The sequence below is a fragment of the Anabrus simplex genome, chromosome 1 (assembly GCF_040414725.1).
Source record: "Anabrus simplex isolate iqAnaSimp1 chromosome 1, ASM4041472v1, whole genome shotgun sequence".
Classification (NCBI taxonomy): domain Eukaryota; kingdom Metazoa; phylum Arthropoda; class Insecta; order Orthoptera; family Tettigoniidae; genus Anabrus; species Anabrus simplex.
The window spans coordinates 1300466495-1300491499 of record NC_090265.1 but is presented as its reverse complement, the minus strand read 5'-3'; the positions used below and the strand labels follow the sequence as shown (position 1 = coordinate 1300491499).

Here is a 25005-nt window from a genome sequence, read left to right as displayed (position 1 = left end):
TATTATAGATATGTTCAGTAAGTGCCAAGAATTGATTGTACCGTATGGCCTTGAAGTGTTCAAGGTATCGCTGAGATAATGTCCGCCCGGTCCTTCCTATATAGATTATGTAGTTGCCCGATGCGCAGGTCGCCTACGGGAGTCAAATCAAAAGACCTGCACCTGGCGTGCCGGACATGTCCTTGGACACTCCCGGCACTAAAAGCCATTCGACATTTCATTTCATATGTAGTTGCCTCTCTGGTCCGACTCATTGGCTGAATGGTCAGCGTTGAGGCCTTCGGTTAAGAGGGTCCAGGGTTCGATTCCCGGCCGGGTCGGGGATTTTAACCATGTTTGATTAATACTTCTGGCTCGGGGTCTGGGTGTTTGTGTTTGTGTTTGTTCCAACAATTTCCTTTTCATATTCAAACAACACACTACACTTCCAACCACCACAGGAACACGCAATAGGGATTACATCCTTCCATATAAGGTTGGCGTCAGGAGGGGCATCCAGCCGTAAGACAGGACCAAATCCCCATGTGCGACACAGTTCGCACCCGCGACTCCACAGGTCTGAATCTCAGCTTGTAGAGTAGTGACGATTGCCACGCGGAGGGGGGAGGGGAGCGGATATGGGGGGCCCCCCGAAGAAAAAGAATGCACGGTGTTTTTACACTGCGCTACGGGAGCTGTAGTATGGGAGGCGTGCGCATTATTCTTCACCTTGCAAACAACAATTTCCTCTTCGTATTCAGACAACACACAACACTTCCAACCACCACAGGAACACGCAATAGTGACTACATTCTTCCATATAAGTTTGGCGTCAGGAGGGGCATCCGGCCGTAAAAGAGGGCCAAATCCCCATGTGCGACACAGTTCACACCCGCGACCCCACAGGTCTGAATCTCAGCTTGTAGAGTAGTGACGATTGCCACGCGGAGGGGGGGGGGGGCGGAAATGCCCCCCCCCCTCCCGAAAAGAATGCACGGTGTTTTTACACTGCGCTACGGGAGCTGTAGTATGGGAGGCGCGCGCATAGTTCTTCACCTTGCAAACAAACTGCACATGTTCGATCTCGCAAGCATGAATCGTTAGTCTGAATCTCAGCTGTTAAAATAGCGAGACAGTTATCATTGCAACACCGTATTTTCGTATGTAAAAGTTCTGGTTTCATCTTAATGGTCGTGTAAACAGTCATAACTCTCGCTATTGGTGTGCAGAAATTCCTAATGGTGTTTATGAAGTCCCTCATTATGATAGGAAGATTGGTGTTTGGTGTACTCTTAGTGCAAGAGAATAATTGGGCCTATTTGTTTCGAGACGACAGTAAATGCAGAGAGATACCAAGATGGCATTTTGACGCCTTTCTTCATCAGTCAACAGAAGAAGACAATACGTGGGTGGTTTCAATAAGATTCAGCCCCTGCTCATACAGCAGAATATTCCCTTCTTACAATCTCGGAAGTGTTTGCAGACAGAGTGATGAGTGCTGGTCTATTTCCCCCTCGTATTCCGGATCTAACAGCGTGTGATTTTTACTTGTGGGGTAAACTGTGTAATAACCCCTCAATGGGGGTATATGCATATGTGAATAAATTTATTCATAAATCCAGCCAAGGGAAATCCAAAGTATCGGCGACACCGAGTACTTACAAACAGTAGGGAATAAATTTACGCGATGAGAAAAATGCCAAATTGAGAATTGAGGCCGTGGTAAAAAGGGTTCTTCAAATAAACATTCCAGAATAAACACAGATAGCGCAGTGGAAACGATGCTAGATAATATTCAAAAAAAAACTAAAAGAAAATGGCAGGAGAAATAAGGGACAGGTGAAAATAGAAGAGAAACCAAGACAAAATTTGGAAATATACATATATTAGAAAAATCAAATCAAACTCTTACAATATTAGAAGAATAGAAGTCAGTACGAATACGGAATTTTCCCAACCAGAATTAATACAAATAGTTACATCAAGAGTAAAATATTCAAGAAAATGAAAGCAAATAAGAAAAGGGGCCAGGAGAGGAAAGGGATGGACGAAAAGGGGATGAATACAGTTTAAAGAAAAATGTTGAACAACGAGAATAAGAAAGAATGTTCGCAGTTACCAGATTGAAGTATACCAACATGAAGTCTACAAAGCAAAGTCTAATGTCATGTGAAAGTTGCCACCTCTTCAATTAACACCCGAAAATAGGCACAAATAAAGATTGTCCTACTGGCTTAAGTCACTGTATACAATAATGAAACAGTCTCCAAGTGTACCAAAACATACATGGTGAAGCATTAACCACAAGTGTGTATAGGAGTCGCAGAGTTGCGGATATACCACACGCACATTTTGAAAGCAAACAGTCACTGGATAGTCAATAGAGGCTTTGAAATTGAAAATGCAAGTAAAATCTCGGCCTGGAAATGCACTGCTCCCAGTCAAAATTTGCAAATAAAATAGCTCCAAATGCAACACAGCATTATTTACAATAAGGACATTTTTAGTTTGTCATACCTCATCTTGAACCAAGTAGTTCTGCCCAAAAATGGAGAGTCCAGGGCACATGTCGCTAAAGACGGAGATGATGTTAAAGGTTCCTCCCTCCACACAGGCCAAAGTCCATCTCAACACATTCAGAGGAAGGCCGGGTATTTATAGTGTGGAATAATGAGACATATGTCTGGAATATTCCAGAAGTTAGTGGAGCATGCGTGACAAAGCGGACGATGTCACATGACGTCAGGCAGCGAAAGGGAGGTTAGTTTATCGTCGATCGGAAAGGTGGATAAGGCAGAGTTCGTGCAAGGTATGATGTGTGCAAATCCACATAAGTATATAAATTCCAGTTGAAGAGAAAATGTGGTGTGTATCCAGATGAAGGTAAGTCCATATTAATTGTAGAAAAAGGTTATGTGCGTGGCGAGGTTGATAACAGTAGTTGCCGGTGAGGTGAAGAGTCCGTTACATCATCCGCCGGGCACCAGAAAAAAATCCAAAGGATTTTTTTTTTGTAGTTGTTGAAGCAGCTGGAGATAAATGAAGACGGCTGGTGGAAGACGAGAAGCGGAAGATACAGTTGAATGGCGACGGCGAGGCGGCCCCAGGAACAGCAATGGAGGGCCCTTCCATGAGCTGGAGCGGGGGTCGATAGCAGCCGCAACGGTATATCAAAGAGAAAAAATACTGCAAAACAAAACAAGAGGCGGCAGAAAAATGTCCAAACACAATAAACATGCCTAAATAGAGAAATAGAAAATAGAAAAAGGTAGAGGAGGAAAGGAAACAAGAAAAGGGCTAACGCGTTAGCAAAGGGAAAAGGGTAAGGAGAAAAGGGTAGTGATAAATTAACATAGAAATATAAATATAAATATTACAAATGACAAGAAAATTTAAAAAATTTAAGAACAATTACAAAAGAGAAAAATAAAATGGTTGGGAAGTTTTATGTACACTCCCATTACAACCTGTGCCAATTGGCTGGGAGGGAGACTGGAGAAACCTGTGTGGAGGGAGAAAAAAAAGGAAATTCCATAAAGGGAAAGAAAAGAAGGGGGGGATGAGGCAGACAAACAAAGAAAAAGAAAGGAACAAAAAAAATAAATAACACTGGGAGCAATAGACATTACCAGACCAGATGGAGAATAGAGAGAAAAAAAAAAGCAGAAAGAAGAGGAGGTAATAACAAGAAAAGAAAAACACAGGGCAAAAGAAAAGAAAATCAAGATATGAAAGTTTTCAAGAATGAAAGCGCTTGAGCTGATTTAGATGAAGTTTTTTAGTATCAAACAAATCAGAAGTGGATTGCAAATATACAGTGACAGGAGTAGGGAAAGACAAAATACGGTATGGTCCAAGCCATCGAGGAGCAAGTTTGGCAGAAGTGGCATTAATTGCCGAGCTGTGTGGATGATTAGCAACGAGGACTAAATCACCAATTTTAAAAGTGGATGGCTTATGACGAGCATTATAAGCTTTTTTGTGGACCTGTTGAGCTTTTAACAATTGATCAAAGGCGTCTTTCCAGAGTGATGAAGAGGATGGCTGATCAGAAGATTCAAGGAGGTTGTGCAGATCCCAGGTTAGAGAAAGAGGAGTTTGAAGATCACGACCAAGAAAAAGCTTAGCCGGAGTCTGAGCAGTAGAACTATTGATACTAGAATTAAAGGCTAACGCCAAAGAAGAAAGATGAGAATCCCAGTCTTTCTGGAAAGAACTATGAAATATAGATAAAGCAACTTTGAGATTACGGTGATACCTTTCCACGGTGTTGGACTGAGGGTGGTAGGGAGAAGTCAAGATACGCTTGATACCCAGCTGAAAGCACATATTAAAAAAAACACTTGAAGTAAAAATAGAAGCATTATCAGAAACGATATTAGCAGGCAAACCGGTAATAGGAAAGATTTGTTCAGTGAGTAAATTAATGATGATCTTAGTAGAGAATTTCCGTAAGGGTCGAAGGACTAGAAATTTTGAGAAGGCATCCAACAAGGTAAAAATGTACAAGTTGCCACGAGAAGAACGAACTATGGGTCCAACTAGATCAATGAAAAAGGTTTGGGCAGGATGAGTGGGTGGCAGGGCAGAATGAAGACCAGCAGACTTTATGTTTAAAGGTTTAGATGTTTGACACAATTCACAAGTTTGAACAAAAGTGCGAATAGATTTGCGCATTTGAGGCCAAAAGAAAAGAGAGGCAATACGGTTGTACGTTTTAGTGATGCCTAGATGCCCGCCCACAGGGGAGGAATGATAATATTGTAAAATCATGGGTTGAAGAGCCTGAGGAAGCACCACTTTAGGAGAAGCTTTCTTAGTGGGTTTGTAAACCAAGAGATCTTTAAAAATAGTAAAGGGACCCTGATAAGAGGGATCAGAGATGGATTGTTTGAGTTGGATGCAGAACTGATCGGTGAGCTGATGCGACTGACAGGATTGAAAGGAAAGAGGAAAGTCTGTTAACGAAAGAACCGCATGAATGGAGGAAGATGAAGGCATCATAGAAAGATTCGGGGGTAAATCGTCAGTAGTACTTGACTGAGGAGTGGAAGTGTCAAATAAGCGACTAAGAGCGTCAGCTACAGAATTCTCAGTGCTAGAAATAAATTTAAGGGAAAACTTAAATCTGGACAATCGCATGAGCCAACGGCCAGTTCTACCAATTTTAGGTGCGTTATGTAACAACCATGAGAGAGCCTGATTATCTGTCTTGACAAGAAATTCTTTATGTTCCAAATACTCTGCAAAGTGTTCAATGGAATTTAATAAAGCCAAGGCTTCACGCTCGAAGATAGAATATTTTCTCTCAGTAGGAGAAAGAAGTCGACTGAAATAGGCGATAGGTAGAGGAACATCATTAACAACCTGAGTTAGAACACCAGCCACAGCAAGATTGGAAGCATCAGTATGTATTTCAAAAGGTAGGGAGAAATCAGGAAATTGAAGAATGGGAGCATGCATCAAAAGAGACTTAAGCTGAAGAAAGGCGTCCTGTTGAGATTGAGTCCAAATGAAAGGGACGTTTTTACGTTTCAGATAATTGAGAGGCTCAGCAATGTGAGAAAAGTTAGGAATGAACCGGTGGTAGAAAGAAACCATGCCTAAAAAGGTGCGTGTTTGTTTGAGATTTTTGGGAGGTGGAATATTAGAGATAGCCGAAGTACGTTCGGGATCGACAGCTACTCCCTGAGATGACACAATGTGACCTAAGAACTTTATAGAAGTTTGAGCTAGAGAAATTTTAGAGGGGTTAACTGTCAGACCAATAGAACGTAGCCTGGAAAGAACTTGGTGTAGATGCGACATGTGGGACTCAAAATCTGGGCTAAAGATTAAAAGGTCATCAATATAAGGATAGAGAAATTTGTACTTGAAATCTGAGAATAAGGAATCCACTAATCTCTGCATGATTTGTGACCCCAAGTTCAATCCAAAAGGAACTTTTGTGAACTGAAAGAGGCCATTTGGGGTGATGAAAGCAGTAAGGCGACTGCTCCGAGAGTCCAAGGGGATTTGGTAGTAAGCAGAATTGAGATCTAAAAGAGAAAAATATTTAGCTTTAGAAAAAAAGTGGAAAGCGTTTTGCATTTTAGGAATAGGATAGGAGTCATAGAGGATTTTGGAGTTTAATTTACGGTAATCAACTACCAGGCGCGAAGAACCATCAGGCTTGTCGACAAGAAAGGCCGGAGAGGCATAATTGGAAGAAGATGGGACAATGGTACCATCCAGAAGCATTTTGTCAATAATGTCATCCATTTTGGCCATCCGAGGAGGGCTAAGATGGTAAGGAGACGAACGAACAGGTGTTTCATCAAGTAAATCAATGTGAGCCTGATAATTAACAACGGAGCCTAAAGTATCTGTGATAACATCGGCAAATTCAGATTTCAAGGCCTCAATTGCATCTAGTTGGGGAGCAGTGGCATAAATATGCTGATGACTGAATACATGGTTCATAGGGAAATCGAGGGGGTCTACCAAAGGGATTTGAACATGCGGATTGAAAAAGAAAGAGATAGAGGCCATAGCAGTATTATAAATAAGGCCAGTATGAGCAAAAAAATCATATCCCAGAATAACAGGAGGTGAACAATTATTAACCACTTGAAATTCAAACGGCCAAGAAAATTGGGAAATTTTAACATTAAGTTTTAGGTGACCCATGATTTCAAGAGTGTGCTGAGATATGGAAAGACATCTGATGGTAGAAGGGCGCAATTGAAGATGCGGATGCGTTTGTAAAAGTTGCTGAAAAAAGGAGAAACTGATAAGGGAAATTGCAGAACCTGAGTCTAAGAAGGCTAAGGAGGGAATGTTATGTAACTGTACAAGAGTATACGACTGTGATTTAGTAGCAGGCGAGAAAGTTGAGGAAACATAAGGCAGATTTTGCCCAAGAGGTCGTGAGCTGCCTACTGACGACGGGAATTGAAGTTTCCCAAGGTAGAATTGGTACAATTTCGTGCGAGGTGCCCCATAGCCTGACACCGATAACAGCGAAGGCGAGAAATATCACTCTGAGAAGGTGAACGAGTGGTAGAAGGCATGCGAGTTGTTGATGTGTTAAACTGGGGAGGTGGGGTAGACGAATAATAAGAAAAATTGCTACGGGTATTTAGAATATCTAGTTGAGCAATGTGGTAAAGCTGAGGAATAGTAGTGGGTGGCGTAAAGGGATTGATGATTTGGCGGAAAGCTGGAGAGGCATAAAATCGAATAAGAGAAATAATTTCCTGGGGATGTTGAGCAATAGCTAACACATCAGAATAGCCAATAATGGAGTCAAGATAATCGTAAGCTGATTCCTCTGGACGTTGATGACGTCTGATATATTTGTTACTCAGCTGTTGTCTAATTTCATAAGGCAGAAAATAAGTATGTAAAACCGAGCGAAAATGAGCCCAATCATGAGAAGACTTCATATACTGGAGCCAAAAATTACTAAGATGACCAGAGGTTTTTGGATAAAGCAACGAAAGCAATTGGGAAAATGGAGCCAAGTCCGTCTGTAGAAATTTGCGAACTAAAAAAAGCCACTGTGTCAAAGTATCAGGATCAGTAGACTGAATGAGGGGTACCTGATCGAGACATTTAGTCAAAATATGGAAATTAAGTGGTTGATGTGAAGAAGGTGTGTGATGATATGGAGATTCATAAAAATATTGCTGAAAAGGGGATGGTGGTGGAGTGCGCAAATCGGGAGAATAATGCTGTGCTGGTTGAGTTTTATGGGGAGAAGGCGGAGGTGCTTGATTAAGTGGAAGTTTGGATTCGGCAGTAAAAAGAGAAAGATCAGGATAGAGAGGGGTGTTAGGTTGAGGCGGGGTTGGTAAAGGTTCAGAGGATGAACTAGAAGAAACAGTAGTAGTAAGAGTACTAGACGTGGAAGTAAGATCAGAATTACAAGGGAGAAAAGGATTATAAGACATATTAGTAAAAGGATTTGGATCCGAAAAATTGAAATGGGGATCAAACGAAATGTCTGAAGTGTCTGAAGTATAAGGAGAAAAATTATCAGAAAAATAAGCCATGTTGAAAGAGATGACAAAAAGAAAAGCAAAGTCTAGCGAGGAAAACCACTAAACCTCAGAAGAAAGAAATAAAAGAACTAAGGCAGTAACAGGGTGAAGATTTAGAGTGGTAGTAAACTGCGACTTTATACTCTGCTACCATGTGTAATAACCCCTCAATGGGGGTATATGCATATGTGAATAAATTTATTCATAAATCCAGCCAAGGGAAATCCAAAGTATCGGCGACACCGAGTACTTACAAACAGTAGGGAATAAATTTACGCGATGAGAAAAATGCCAAATTGAGAATTGAGGCCGTGGTAAAAAGGGTTCTTCAAATAAACATTCCAGAATAAACACAGATAGCGCAGTGGAAACGATGCTAGATAATATTCAAAAAAAACTAAAAGAAAATGGCAGGAGAAATAAGGGACAGGTGAAAATAGAAGAGAAACCAAGACAAAATTTGGAAATATACATATATTAGAAAAATCAAATCAAACTCTTACAATATTAGAAGAATAGAAGTCAGTACGAATACGGAATTTTCCCAACCAGAATTAATACAAATAGTTACATCAAGAGTAAAATATTCAAGAAAATGAAAGCAAATAAGAAAAGGGGCCAGGAGAGGAAAGGGATGGACGAAAAGGGGATGAATACAGTTTAAAGAAAAATGTTGAACAACGAGAATAAGAAAGAATGTTCGCAGTTACCAGATTGAAGTATACCAACATGAAGTCTACAAAGCAAAGTCTAATGTCATGTGAAAGTTGCCACCTCTTCAATTAACACCCGAAAATAGGCACAAATAAAGATTGTCCTACTGGCTTAAGTCACTGTATACAATAATGAAACAGTCTCCAAGTGTACCAAAACATACATGGTGAAGCATTAACCACAAGTGTGTATAGGAGTCGCAGAGTTGCGGATATACCACACGCACATTTTGAAAGCAAACAGTCACTGGATAGTCAATAGAGGCTTTGAAATTGAAAATGCAAGTAAAATCTCGGCCTGGAAATGCACTGCTCCCAGTCAAAATTTGCAAATAAAATAGCTCCAAATGCAACACAGCATTATTTACAATAAGGACATTTTTAGTTTGTCATACCTCATCTTGAACCAAGTAGTTCTGCCCAAAAATGGAGAGTCCAGGGCACATGTCGCTAAAGACGGAGATGATGTTAAAGGTTCCTCCCTCCACACAGGCCAAAGTCCATCTCAACACATTCAGAGGAAGGCCGGGTATTTATAGTGTGGAATAATGAGACATATGTCTGGAATATTCCAGAAGTTAGTGGAGCATGCGTGACAAAGCGGACGATGTCACATGACGTCAGGCAGCGAAAGGGAGGTTAGTTTATCGTCGATCGGAAAGGTGGATAAGGCAGAGTTCGTGCAAGGTATGATGTGTGCAAATCCACATAAGTATATAAATTCCAGTTGAAGAGAAAATGTGGTGTGTATCCAGATGAAGGTAAGTCCATATTAATTGTAGAAAAAGGTTATGTGCGTGGCGAGGTTGATAACAGTAGTTGCCGGTGAGGTGAAGAGTCCGTTACAACTGAAAGAAAAAGTGTATCGAACGAATCCTCACACATCGGAGGAACTAAATGAAAACATTACGAATGAAATCAGAAACATGTAATGATAGAGCTCACTCGCGTCAGCCAGAATGTGGTTACCGGATACAATGGCTGTATCACCAATGGACTAGACACTTCCAGCATCTTTTATAAAGAAATATTTCAAATAAGATTGTATACCCGCGGCCGCGCACGCCGGAAGTTCGGCTGAAGCACCTGCCGCAGCGCAGAGTACAAATACCGTGCGTGCTGCCAGAGTTTATATGAGAGACCCTGTATTGTGAACCTATAGATCGATCAACAATTAGCTTTGGCTACCACGCCTTTGCTGGATGACACCTAGTGTTTACAGTCTTCTGATATGGGCTAGAACAATTGTGTTCCTTTCATTGACGTGTCTCAGTCTCGATGACGATGATGCTTGTTGTTTAAAGGGGCCTAACATCGAGGTCATCGGCCCCTAATAGTACGAAATGAAATAACAAAAAGTACAAATTCATCCACTGACCAAAATAAAATAAAGTCATGAAGAATAAATGGATGGATATGAACCCAAATAAAAAAAACAAACAAACAAACAAACACAAAGAGTGGATCAGACTCAAAAAAGATCGTAAATAATAGTATTACTGGCCAAGGGACCACATATAAAGCACAAAGGGGTGAAAAATCCATGTCTAAGGCCCCACAGAATGGTATATGTCGCGAGTAAAGTAGAACCATGGTATTTGTCATGTTGGGGTACTAATCAAAAGTAGCGAAGACTCACGGTGTTCCACACAAGATCGTACTACTCACAAGGATTGCACTTCGTACAGGGAACGCAGACCTATGGTGTGTCTCACACAATGGCGCCACTCATAACCAACGCAAACCGATGAGGCTCCTCACCTAGGTGTACTAATCACGGGCGCCGGTGTTCCCGTGGTGTTCCTCACATAGTGGGCACCAATCACAGGCAACGCAGACCCACGGTGCCGCTCATATAGCGGTACAACTCACAAGCTACGCCCAGACCCGCGGTGTTGCCCACATGGGTACAACGCACGGGTACTGGAAACCCCCAGGCCAGCCTCTTTACTGCTACGAATCACAAACCTATTTCGTACCTAATTTAGTGGTCCTACTCGCAAGTACAGACAACCCATGGTGTTCCCCGCATTATGGTACGAATCAAAAGTAGTTTCATGGTTCTAATTCAATCATCCCTTGGTCGCCCCTTTTAGGCGCCTCTTACGACAGGCAGGGGATACCGCGGGTGTGTTCTACATGTGCGTCCCCCACCCGCACGGGGTAGTGTGTTTGATCCGCGAGAGGTATTTTATTTCCCTCAAGTCCGCCGGCAAGCCGGTTAGGACGCCCCTATACGCCACCTGGGACGCGCCACGTGGGAGTATCACCTCTCCCCCTGCCACACCAGCGTAGTAGGTTCGTTGTGTCTCAGTCTCATCCTTGCCTTTGACAATATGAAAGTGACTGGGGTATGAGCGACGCTAGTAATCTCATTCCTTATACAGTTAATTCCTGTTACGAATGGTGTGTAAATGTCACTCATAGCGTCGGTTGATGCATGCATTTCAGTGGGCTTGCCAGACTGATATGTAATAGCAAATTCCGGATCATTGAGGAAAGGAACGCATTTCCCTTGTAAGCCCCTTCAGTGACACCTAGACCATCCTATATAGCAGCTGATGGCTTAGCTGTTGATGATCATACCAGCCTTCAGTCTGAGTAATCAACATGCGAACCATACTAGTAGCCTAATTTAGAGCATGTAGGTCCCCCCTTATTCCTCTAATTTAAACTGTTATGCGACAGAGCGTAGCAATCCTTTTCTCTTTTTAAATATAATTTTCATGGGAATTACAGAGATCAGGATTATTTTAAAGTTGTCAATAATGTGCATGTAAAATATAGGGAGAAAGGGGAGAACAATAAGTGGGAGATGTACTTAAACATTAAAACGAAAGCTCGCCGTAAATAAACGAATAAAACTAATCATGAAGCTGTTTACACCTGTATACCCTGAGACATACGGATGCACGCAATTGAGAAACGGCCAGCTTATTACGTTTATTCGTGTACACGGCTTATCAGGAGGCTAGTCTCACTCACCAGTAGCTCTGTGTGACGCATTATTCAACAGAGCGGTAATCGAACTCTTCCGTGCTCTATTGATCTCTCTCCGTGGATGTTTTAAAAATATCCTAAATAGACATTAAGTTACATGGGTTCTTATTGGCATTCGTGTGCATGGTAGAAGTGGCTGAAGAAGAAAGGCATATATCGTTTACGTAGCGCAGCTGATACTGGAATTTCCACTATTTATTTATTTATTTATTTATTTATTTATTTATTTATTTATTTATTTATGCGAGGATCTATCTTCCCGTCTTCATTTCATTATTTATAACTGACCTTGCTTGGTCAACTCTTGTTCGTTAACGACTCCGATGATATGAGAATTATGATTCACCTCTTTCGGTCGTGAATCCGGTGACAATGATGTCGTTCATTTTACGTCCCACTAAGTATGGTTTTCAGAAATGTCAGAGAGCCAAAACTTTGTCCTATAGGTCAGGGCCTCTCAAACGCTCAAAATCTCACGCGTGCAAACTGCGGCGCAGAGTTCCTGTGCACAGTGTATCGGTCCCACTCGGCTCGGTTCGGACCAACGCTTCGTCTCTGGGCTACTCGGCTAAGCTCGGCTCAACTCGGCTCGGATTTGGAGCGCTACTGAGTAAGTGAGGAAGAGGGAGACAGGGAGAGCAAGCGAGACAGGCGTGGGGAAAGAGAGAGACAGCGCTATTGCTCCAAATCGAGGAGTGGGTTTCTGCACTCTGGTCAACCAAGCAAAGTCGTCTTTTGCACCCTGAGAGGCCCTGTTATAGGCGTTATGTGCCAATACATCTACCGATACGAGGACGGCATAGTTGATCACCTTCAAAATCGCTGCCTTTGCTGGCTAGAACTAGTATTTACAGTGCACTATGTCTTCTGGAATGGGCTAGAGCAAATGTCTTACTTTCATTGACCTGTCTCACTATTGAATTCGACAATATGAAACTGACTGAGGTATGCATAGTGTGACATTTTCGCTCATAATGTCAGTTATAAAGCATGTATTTCAGTGGGTTTGGTAGACTTGTTATATAATCAACCACCGGTTCGGCGATGAAAGTAGCGGGAAACGATTTCATTTCTTATTTCTCTTCTAAGCCTCTCCAGTGACGCCTAAGCCATCCATGGCAGATGATGACGGGGCTATGGAGGATTCAACCAGCATACATACATACATACATACATACATACATACATACATACATACATACATACATACATACATACATACCACTGGACTGAGCCGGGATCGAACCAGCTAACTTGAACTCTTACTGTCTGAACCACTCAGCCCGGTCTCTTCCGATGAATTTGGAAAATACTGTATTCCAACCCCACCGTAATTATCCTTATGCGTGAATATTTTTTGTCATGTTTATACGAGCCTTGCCGGTAAGGTATGTTAGCACATCTTTGGACAAGTAGGCAAATGAGTGCATTTCCACCCTCTCAATTAAATCATATAGCTGTCATATTCGAGTGTTTGTATATTATCAAAGTAGCATCACGCTCGTCTGGCTTGAGTACGTTTCCCGGCTCTTCGAAAAATTCAGGGCCGTTTTGAACGGTATTATCAGGGTGTGCTTAGCTTCAGGTAACGCAATGAGAAAGATAAGCGAGTTAATAATCCCACTTTCAACCCTCCTAGAAGTTGTCTTGAGTGAATGTCCAGTTCCTTTCCAGTCAAATACCGAGATGAACCTAGCATATGAACTAGGTACGGCAGTTTACTTCCCGATATTAGCACATATTAATTAAAAGTACAGTTCACCAAAACAGATGCACAGGTCATCAAAATCCATACACAGAGCATATGAGACTGCTGACCACCATATCTAAAGCAGTGGCAACCAACATGTATTATTGTAAATGGTAAAGACTCTCAGTACTCGAACCATTACATTCCGCGTCACGAAAAACGTCTTTCGCCACCAACAAACGCGCATTACTCAGGCAATATAATCAACTCCTAGAGGAAATAACTAGAAATGAAGCGCTAGCTATAAGGCAAAATGCCTAGTCTCCTACACACTGCTTTAATCAATGTCAAAACCCTGGTTCGTAAATTGAAGAATGTACCATCAAGCGAGAGACTTTCATTCCTCACAATTCCTTAGTTCAGGGTTTCCCAAACTGTTTGTCTCTGGGGCCCCCTGAGCGTATCGCACACATGTGCAAGGACCCCTTACCCACAGAACATAATACTGCATTCAGTAAACAAAAACAGAATTTTGTAACGATACCATGTTTGATTTTATTCGTATAATATTTAATTTCTTCGAAAGTTTAATTTAACTTAATTTACATTAAGATACTCTATAAATGGACAGAAATTATGAAACAATGTGACATATGCCTAATAATGGATCTGGAAACTTACTTGAAAAATGCACTTGTTGCAATTGTTGGATCAATGGGACGGATGGTGCTGTTTTTCAAAGACCAAGAGTTTTTACAAGCAGCGGCACTCGGTCAGCCTCTACATTAGCTCTGTTTGTGTACTTCGTTTTCATTTGTGTGAGAGCAGAAAAGGTACTGTGTGGAGATGAGAAGAATACAAGAACGAGGAATGTGCCTGAAGGCACGAACTTCCTGTTCTATCCAGACAGGTCTGTTCTTATCTGCTTCTATCTGCTACAGGAAAATATCGACTCACACATCGCTGTGTTCAGCGGCTTGCCTAATCTAATCAGATATGTGAAGACTCAGATGAATATGGACGAATCTATCTGATTTTTTCATTTAGTTGGTTCATATATTCCTTAGCTTTAACTGGTATTGCTCGCATATACCAAATCACAGCATTAATAAAAACAAATATCTGTATTATTACTAGATAAATCTTTTTCGAGCATTGTTTCAGCATGCTATGAAAACCCGGACTATTGATTCGAAAAACTTCCAGCGATAAAGTTGGAGATAAAGGTTCAAGGTGAGAAAGGAATACGAACGAACGCAGAACAACACAATAGCAACAGCTGGATTACAACTGACAAGAGCGAAGATCTATCAGTAAAGGTACGTTTTCCTAGAAGCGATTCCAGCGATAATCGCTCTGCGTTAGTCGCCCAGCGATCATCCTGGAGGACTCCTCTTCTGAGTTTGCATGTTATCATTTTCCCCACAGGCGATGATCGCTGAGCGACTATCGCGGTGCGATTATCGCTGGAGTCGCTTCTAGGAAAACGTACCTTAAAGGTAAATATAAAGTCACCTAGGTAGTAGCCCGGTTGCTATGGTAACGATTACGTCACTGGCTCTTGGCGAAAACCCTTTCCCCCCGTGCCTCACCGGGCATGTGCATTCTTCTGATCTCCGAACAATACCCCTACACAGGTATGTTGTCATGAAAGGCATTTAACTCAGTATTTCCCTTCTAGAAATTGTAGGGTGTAGGTAATGTCATGGACCCAAAAGTCGATTAAAGACGTGGAATTGTGATACATTCATGGAACTTCCTGGAGCTAAACATGCCACTCCATGTGATTTTTCACCCATATCATAAATTTATTTTTCTCATTCTCTCTGCCCGGATATCTCATCTGGTTGATCTTCCTCAAGGGAGGGAGTTTATGTTCAGTTTCAAAGAAGGCATTTCAGATTTACGAGATTTCCTCAACCAGAGGCGTAAAATATGGTCTGAGTGTGGATACTAACAATTCCAAGTGCTTCACAATTAAATCGAGCCTTCAGGTCGATGTGATGTTACATACTCTACTCGCGATCGCAGGAGTTATGAACATTGGCAGAACACTTCAGAGCACACAATTGTCTTGTTCACTACAGTGACACACATCGATTGAAGTACGTACTTTCATAGCATAGTACATTTTGGTATAATAATAATAATAATAATAATAATAACAATAATAATAATAATAATAATAATAATAATAATAATAATAATAATAATAATAATAATAATAATAATAATAATAATAATAGCTCTTCATCTACTACATATTCTAGGAGACGCTAGAGTGTCCCAATTTCATTCTAGAAAGGGACTCTTTAATGTGCCAGTTAATTTCTTCTTCTTCTTTTTTAACTGTTTACCCTCCAGGTCAGTTTTCCCTCGGACTCAGCGAGGGATCCCACCTCTACCGCCTTCAAGGGCAGTGTCCTGGAGCTTCAGATTCTGGGTCGGGGATACAACTGGGGAGGATGACCTGTATCTCTCCCAGGCGGCCTCATCTGCTATGCTGAATGGGGTCTTGTGGGGGGATGGGAAGACTGCAAGGGATAGACAAGGAAGAGGGAAGGAAGCGGCCGTGGCCTTAAGCTAGGTACTTCCCGGAGAAGTGGAAAACCACGGAAAACCACTTCCAGGGTGGTTGAGGTGGGAATCGAACCCACCTCTACTCATTTGACCTCCAGAGGCTGAATGGACCCCGTTCCAGCCCTCGTACCACTTTTCAAATTTCGTGGCAGAGCCGGGAATCGAACCTGCGCCTCCGGGGGTGGCAGCTAATCACACTAACCACTACACCACAAAGGCCCGCCAGTTAATTTACTAAACCAAATCTCTCGCATTTAAACACTTCAAAATGCCAACCGACTTCCTTAGGATTCGATCCTGTAACCCTGACCAAAGAAAGCATAGAAGAAAAATGATTAATGTCAATGCAGTATATTACTATTGTTAGGATGGTATTACAAGTTTTTGCTATTTGCTTTACGTCGCACCGACACAGATTGTTCTTATGGCGACGATGGGACAGGGAAAGCCTTGGAGTGGGAAGGAAGTGAAAATAGAAACCACAGAAAACCATCTTCAGGGGTGGCGACAGTGGGGTTTGAAACCACTCTCCCGGATGCAAGCTCACAGCTGCGCGGACCTAACCGCACGGCCAACTCCCCCGGTTTTGCAAGTTTTTACGTGACAATAAGAATAACATCATTCCCATAAATTATGAGTAAAAACTGCAGTTGCGAGCTTTGTTCTCTCTCCCTATACATCCTGTAATTGCCTACTGTACAGAGTAGTTCATCAGGCGTGTGTAGTTAAGGCTATTACAGGTCGCTGTGCTAGGGATAATTGTTCTACTCCGTCCCTCTTGGACATCTGAGCGTTAAGCTTCCATGCCTTTTTTTTCCTCATATTCCTCTCTTCTACACTTAAAAGTTCGTCTTCAAAAACACCATTTATTTTAATATCCAGATAAATAAGAAGTTCTTGTACCTTTGAGAATCAACTTTGTCCGACAAACGCGTATTAGCCAAAGTGACAGATCATGAGCTCGATCCATCACTTAGATTGGTATTCAACTGAATGTTTCCTCATGCCTGGTATCGTAGGATCTTCTTCAGAACTCATTTCCATGACATTCTCTTGACGTGGTCTTTTCGTTTCTTTCAATGGTCTCCTATATGTTTGAATACAGCTTCAGTTTTCCTATCCTCATTCCTCTTATAGATCCGCCGTGCATCCTGCCATATTATGTCTGATAAATATCATGTTTGCGTCAGCGATTCTGTCTGATTCCTTTCTTTGATTGTCTAAGCTACGCTACCGCATAACAACTGGCCTGTGTAGTGTTTTGTAAATCTGCAGTATTGTGTTTCTATGTACACAGGATTTGAATTCGAAATAATAGTTTCCATTGTAGTGTTACTGCCCGGAAAGTGATGACGGGGCTCTTTCTTTTGGCTTGTCCTCAATCATAATATTATTTACTAGAGACTTTTTTTTTACAACTTGCTTTACCTTGCACCGATACAAATAGGTTTTGTGGCGACGATGCGACAGTAAAGGGCTAAGAGTGGGAAGGAAACGACCATGGCCTTAATAAAGGTACAGCCGTGCGCGTAGAGGCGCGCGGCTGTGAGCTTGCATCCGGGAGATAGTAGGTTCGAATCCCACTATCGGCAGCCCTGAAAATGGTTTTCCGTGGTTTCCCATTTTCACACCTGGCAAATGCTGGGGCTGTACCTTAATTAAGGCCACGGCCGCTTCCTTCCAACTCCTAGGCCTTTCCTATCCCATCGTCGCCATAAGACCTATCTGTGTCGGTGCGACGTAAAGCCCCTAGCAAAAAAAAATTAAAAAAATAAAGGTACAGCCTGGTGTCAAAATAGGAAACCACAAAAAATCATCTTCAAAGTTGCCGACGGTGGGGTTCGAACCCACTATCTCCCGAGTACTGGATACTGGCCGCACTTAAGCGACTGCAGCTATCGAGCTCCGTTAGATATTTCCATTTTTCAACAGGTATGAACACACTGGTGAGTTAAAAAATCATCTCAAAATATTATTCTGTAGTTAGTGCTTGTGTTTTATGTTCAGTTTGGTGAATCTATGTTGTTGGCTGAAATAATCCAGCACTGGGGTCGCGCCAACCTGTCCAAGAATTCAGCAGTGAAAAGGATAATGGGGACATTTACGAATTTGATGTGGAAATGCTGTTCAATCATCATTGTTACCCCCTAACTGGTGATGATGGTAGTTGATCTCGTAATTGGTTTTATAAGCTGGAAAACCATGTGATCATAAAAGTCATAAAGTGAGCAGGGGGTTGAAAAACTTCGGCTCGAATGACGTAATATCACCGGGACCGATATCTTAGACTGTCTCAAGTTCCTAAAACTTATCAATAATAGCATACACTGACTGACATTTTTTGTTTTTCATATTCGTTTTACGTCGCATGTGGTTTTATGGCGACAATGGCATAGGAAAGGGCTAGGAGTGAGAAGAAATCGGCCGTGGCCTTAGTTAAAGTACAGCCTTAGGATTTACGTGGTATAAACATGGGAAACTACGAAAAACCATCTTCAGGACTGCCGATATTCAGGCTGGAGCCCACTATCTCCCGAATGCTAGCTCAAGCTCACAGCTGCGCGACCCTAACCGCATGGTCAACTCGCTCGGTGGGAATGAAGCGATTGCGGCCTTGCTTAAGGTACAGTGAAATCATGTGAGAATGGGAAACCACGGAAAAGCATCTTGAGGAATGCTGACAGCAGGTTTCGAACCCAGTATCTCCCGTACACAAGCTAACAGCTATACGCCTCAAACCACGTAGTCAACTCGCTTGGTTTACCTTTGCTACTTGTGCAACCAGTCATCTCCGCTACACGACAACTGTTGCAATTACAAAACTAATTCGACGACGGGTATACTGCAACTAGTATTCATGTAACACCATTCGTCTAAATGACGAAAGGATTACACCACAACCTTGCAGTAAAACCTGGAGTGTTTGGTTTCCATGCTGATAGTGTTTTGTTATTCCTCACTACAACAAAATTGTTAGTGTACAACTTTGGCATTGCTAGAATCATCTATGGAAATATTTCTAATAACTGCGCTGTGTTAACTGAGGAAATAAAACTTCAATTCATACAGGATGTCAAGAATTGTTAATAACCACGAGGCGAAAAGAAATTTGATTACGATCGCTGGGATTCGAATCACGGCCACCGTAGTGAGGAGCCAGTGACTATGCCACTTAGCTAAATGTATGGCAAGGAGTACTTACACAGGAAACTGTCGAAATTTTTTTCTAAGTGAAAACAGTTATGCCGCACTTTCAGTTATTTGCGTTGTTCTTTTTCAATAGTCACTAAGGACCTCCAGGACGGTAAAGTGGCTAAACAATGTTGACAGACAAAGAAGTGGGTAATTATTAATAAATAAAGGAAAAGTAATCTGTTAATTCTGTCAAAATACACGGTTTTACCATAATTATCTTTACATTTAGAAACAACGTCATCGTTCCCGAAGGACTGAATTGACATGAAGCACGTAATCGTAGTTTTTAACTCCTAAATAAACGGAGTACATCCAGTGTACCGTTGCGTAAGCGACGCTTGTCAGTAGCAGAAGATCTGCACCCGACGCATTATTTTCCTCTCCATTAACATGACACGGAGTTACCAATAGGACGCGCCAATTAAACTGGTTGCCTAGGAAACTAACTGAATGACTGGTAAGCTACCTGGGAGTGGAAATGTGTTAAGAGGAACTAGAACTGGGCAACCATCCGCTATTAACACTAATCAGAGGAAACATGGAAGAGATCTGACCGTTCGTTAAATGAAGGTATCGGCAAAAAGAATGGAAAAGGGCACAAAGGGCGAGAATTGATCGTTTGTAAAGCGTGAAATTCTGTTTGTGTTTTCAAAATGGATTATGTAGCTTTAAAATAGAAATTTTGGTACACCTATTTCTACAGCGCAGACGTCCAGTTAATTGTTCCGAGCCGCCTAGCTATTTTTCAACAATTATAACTAGAGCTGGGACTTAGAATCAAGTGGAAAACTATGTACATAAATATGTAACAAAAAGCACCAAAATATGTAATATCACATACTTAATATATGCTTACCATTCTGTCAGTTACAACACACAAAACATGCGTTATATAGAATTTTTTAGCACAGTGAGCAATTATGTATTTTTTTATGTTCTCTGGAAAGATATTATATCAATCTCTCAGACACATATTCAATACAAACTTATTTTCTTAGTTACAACACTCAAAACATGTTCATACAAATTTTGTAGCACAGTGAATAATTATTTTTCAATGTTCTCTGGAGTCACTGAAACATGTTTCTCACTCAGAATATTCTTATATGTGTGAGTGTATAAATGTATGTGTACTGATTGGGTCATAATGAATTAAATTATATCGATAAAACACAGTGTTTTATTCGTAACATTAGTGCTCTAAAAATGACTCAAGAATTGAAGCGGGTCAACAGTCAGTTGTGTGTGTGTGTGTGTGTGTGTGTGTGTGTGTGTGTGTGTGTGTGTGTGTGTGTGTGTGTGTGTGTGTGCGCTATATCATCTCGAAATACATACTCATCAAAAGTTTTATCTAAATCCAGTTTTTAATGAACTTAAAGTGCATATTCTTACTTTTTATATTTTGTACAAGTTACTTTACGTCGCACCGACACAGATAGGTCTTATGCCGACGATGGGACAGAAAATGGCTAGAAGTGTGAAGGAAGCGGCCGTGGCCTTAATTAAGGTACAGTCCAAGCATCTTCCTGGTGAGAAAATGGGAAACCGCGGAAAACCATTTTCAGGGCTGCCGATAGTGGGGCTCGAACCCGCTATTTTCCGAATACTGGATACTGAGCACACTTAAGCGACTGCAGCTATCGAGATCGGTCATATTCATACTGAACGTGCAGACAGTTATTAGGATTTTTTTTAAATGTATCTGAAATGGGCGTGAATATCTTGTGGATTAACTTAGCAAGCGTTATTTTCTTTGTTCACCACTTTCCTAACAGTCTCGAGCCTTTGGTTTTAATCAGTGATGGGAAAAGTACAAAAGAAAACAAACTGACCTCAATTATACTCGCCTGAGAAAAAAAAATTAATTACAATTACTTCACAGAACGCGAGTCTTCGGGGAAACGCCTGTCTTTTTTCATTTTTTTTTCTTCATATAGGGATGGAATGGTACCAAAGTTTGCAAGGTAAAGTACATTACTCCATTTTGTGTTATTTAGATCAGAGATATTACGTGGCTATCATCACTAAGTGACACTAACTTTCAAACTGATTTCTCCCCAGCAAAACTTGTACGTCACTTTCGTGTTTTCATTATTTTCAGGATAACCAATTCAAAATATTTATTCAAACAAGGGACGGTCTTAATCCCTTCGCCGTCACATGTTTATTCCGGCTCCATTCTCGACGGGGGCGGTAGAATAACATCTACGGTATCCACTGCGTGAAGTAAGAGGCTACTAAAAGAGAGACCAAGGACGGTCAACTTGGGAGCGTGGGTTGGCGACCACGATTCCGCTAGGTGAGTCCGGCATTGCTTCCACTTACTTTCAGTGTCGTCGGTCAACTCTTGTTCTTTCCCGACCTCCACGGTATTAGGTTTCCGAGGTCGAGATAGTCTTCCATTTCCTGTCTTTTACCGGTACCTTCACTTTTTGAAGTGTCCGACCTCTTTCATTTTCCTTCTGATTAGTGTTAACAGAGGCTGGATGCCCAGTTGTGTTAACTCTTAAAAAACAATAGTCACCACCACCACCACCACCACCACCACCACCACCATCTCGACCACGTAGTACACGATTATCTTAATCTCAACCAGCAACCTCAACAACGTGCGAGTAAATGAACGAGTGCGCGTCGTATCCTGGAATTATATCCTTGCGAGTGTTGCGGATCTCGATGCGATATATATCGATTACTAGAATGTAACGGTTACTATTTCCAGAAGTAAATTACGAGTTGCAATTACATTTTGTAAAAAGTAACGATTCTTTCTTTCTTAATCTCTTTATCCACTATGGTCGGTCTTTCCCTCGGACTCAACGAGGGATCCCACCTCTACCGCCTCCTGGAGCGTGAGACTTTGGGTCGGTGGGTTACAACTGGGAAGGAGGACCAGTACCTCGCCCAGGCAGTCTCACCTGCTATGCTGAACAGTGGCCTTGTAGAGGGATGGGAAGATTGGAAGGGACAGGCAAGGAAGAGGGAAGGAAGCGGCCGTGGCCCTAAGTTAGGTAGCATCACGCTTACTAGACTAGACGGTAGGGGTCATCACTTGGATGCGCAGTAGCAAGCCACCCTTCCTGACGTCACGCGATCCCCAAGTTCACTAAACCAAGCAGAGCGCCTTTAGTCTAGTGAGCAGCAATGTAAGAATTTAATTAAATTTTTCTGTGCTGTGCTGTACCATGTGTTGTGCTGTCGCCGGTTGCTCTAACCACGATAGACATCACCGTTTTCCAAAGAACAGTGACATTAAATTAAAGTGGATTAACACCGGTAAACAGACTGACTCGTTTACTGTTGAGAATGCTGGCATGTACTCTGTACACTTCCACGACTTGAAGAGTGAGTTACTAAACCTTCCAATTAGACGTGATTTAAGGCCTGGAACAGTACCATATATAAATTTGCCACTGAGTAGTGATGATTTAGCGAGTCAGTCCTGTAAAGATCGTGAAATAAGGGCACAAAAGCGAAATCATCGTAAAGAAATACAGCAAATTTTACAATCGCAAGCACCAATTGAAGCAGAAAATGTTAATAGTGGAATCTTGAGGAAGGAATTAGATAACAAAAGTAAACATCAATGTTTCTGTAATGACAAAATTGCTGAAGTGTCTGCAGAATTAGAGTTAATTAGACTAGAAAATTCTGACGTAAAACAGCAAAATAAGGATTTTGTTATAGACGTGATTAATTACCCTCTTCCTAGCGAGTTACAATCAGGCGACGGCTAAGGCAGTTTTCTATTTCTCCTGGAGTCATTGAGTTGAAAATTAATATCTTAAAAACACAATCAAGTCTTTTTACGAATTTTGAAAGAGATTTATTCAGGAAGGATATCAACTCGAAAGTGGGCAATGTGTTACAAAATAAGCATTTACGAAATTAATTGAAATGCAAAGTGAGGGCGAAGACCTACATTATGCGCATACCCTATCAATGAAGCATATTCTTGTGACTGGAACGGAGAGGCAAAACGAACGGAAAGCCACTGAACTGTTATCACTGACTGTGGGTAAAGCAATATGCCATAACTTCCCAGAGCTCAGCTATTAACACGATTGATAATGGATTTGACGCCCGTGTCCCCATGTGTGGACAAACAGCTTAAAAAGTGCCTATAGGAATTGTATAGAGCAACAAAATAATGCTATTGACAAATTATTCCAATTAACATGAGAATAACTGGCAAAAACAAACTCCTTCCTTTTCAAGAAGGTTCTCTAATGTCTCTAAATAGCCTTCGTGGTCTATTAAAGGATTTAAAATCAGAAGGCTATACTTACTAACAGCGATCAAGTGTAACCAGGACATAATTGAGAGTTACTTGAATTGTATAGAGCAGGGCCTCTCAGGGTGCATGCGCCAGTGCAATGCACGGCGCAAGGTGCAGGAGACGACTTCACTAGGTTGAGCAGAGTGCAAACCCCCCTACACCCCACTGCTCTTCCCCTACACCTGTCTCACCCGTTCGTCCTGTCTCTGCCTTCTTCACGTTCCCCGCTGATTCTCCCCTCACTGCTAAATGTTTATGTGCATTGAGTGAGGACACACTGTTGTATGGGACAATATTACCAGTGTTAAAAGACTCTTTCAGTTTAGTTTGAGCATACAGTTTATCTTCTCTAGCTAGCTCCTCTTTTCCTATTTCTTTGCAATTACACCAGTAATGTCTGGAACAAGGGATCGGCTGACAGCAATTCTGAGAACGTTCTTTGAATTACAATCAGAAATACTCGCACGCAATCTAGTTTTCGTACAAGTCAAAACAGAAAAAAAAAACCTTTAACGTATGCATGTGGAACGAAACATTTAGAAAAATCTTAGCTGCTTCTCGATACAGCTTAGGAGAATCTTCCTTCGAGAAATTCTCGTAGAATTCGAACAAAGCCATTGTATTATTATTATTATTGCATACTAATGTACATAGATGAATTAAAAGGACAATTCGCATCTATATAGTTACTCTTTGCTATAGTCCACGATCGATCTTTCTCGTTTAGGACACATGGTTATATGGTATCTGTCACAGTGGTTATTACACAATGCACATACACATTCATTGTTTGGTTCATGAAACTTTTTGTTTTTACAAATTTTATGGTGAAAACCATGCACTGCCAATCTTGTAATTACATTTCTAAGTTCTTGATTTTCTTTTACCCATCTCCTGTCGATCATTGCATCTGTGCTATAGAAGTCCAGAGGGATTTCTTCGCGCTTCTTCTCTCTTGTCTGCATCAGTTTTGTCGCTTGCTCAGTAGATGGCAGGGATAGTTTGTAACGTAAGTCCTCGATGTAGAATGTTTCTCTTGCCAATTCGTAAACAAGCCTGGAAGGTGTTGTTCTTGCCACTCCAAGTGCTCTTTTCAGATATCGGGCTTTTACTTTCTCCATTGAGTTTAGGTCTGAAAAAGATAGGTTTTCCCATATCAATTCTAATCCGTAGGTCAGCATTGGCGATATTTTAGCATTAAATAAGATCATAGCCGTCTGGAGGGATAGACTGGTTATGTTCTTTATGTCATATATTCCTCTTATAGCAGCTGTTATTCTTTCCTTTACGTGTATCCTGAATGAATTGCGTGTTGTTTGTAGGGTGATTCCTAGATATTTATAGTAGTTTACTGTCTGCAGTTCCTTCCCTCCTAAAGTCATTTTATCCTCTGTTGCTAATCTTCCACCTTTCCGGAACACCATGTATTTTGTTTTGTTACTATTTATACTGAAGTCATTTTCTTCTGCCCAGTTATGTAAGTCATTTAGTGCTTCTTGTAATTCAAGTCTGTTTGAGGAACCTATGACCATGTCGTCTGCATAC

General features: G+C 41.4%; 1 protein-coding gene across 1 annotated transcript in view; it reads right to left on the bottom strand.

Annotated features, from left to right (window-relative positions):
* LOC136878463 (calcium/calmodulin-dependent protein kinase type IV) overlaps positions 1-25005 on the bottom strand; it is a 587971-nt gene that overhangs the window by 199941 nt on the left and 363025 nt on the right. The window lies entirely within an intron of this gene.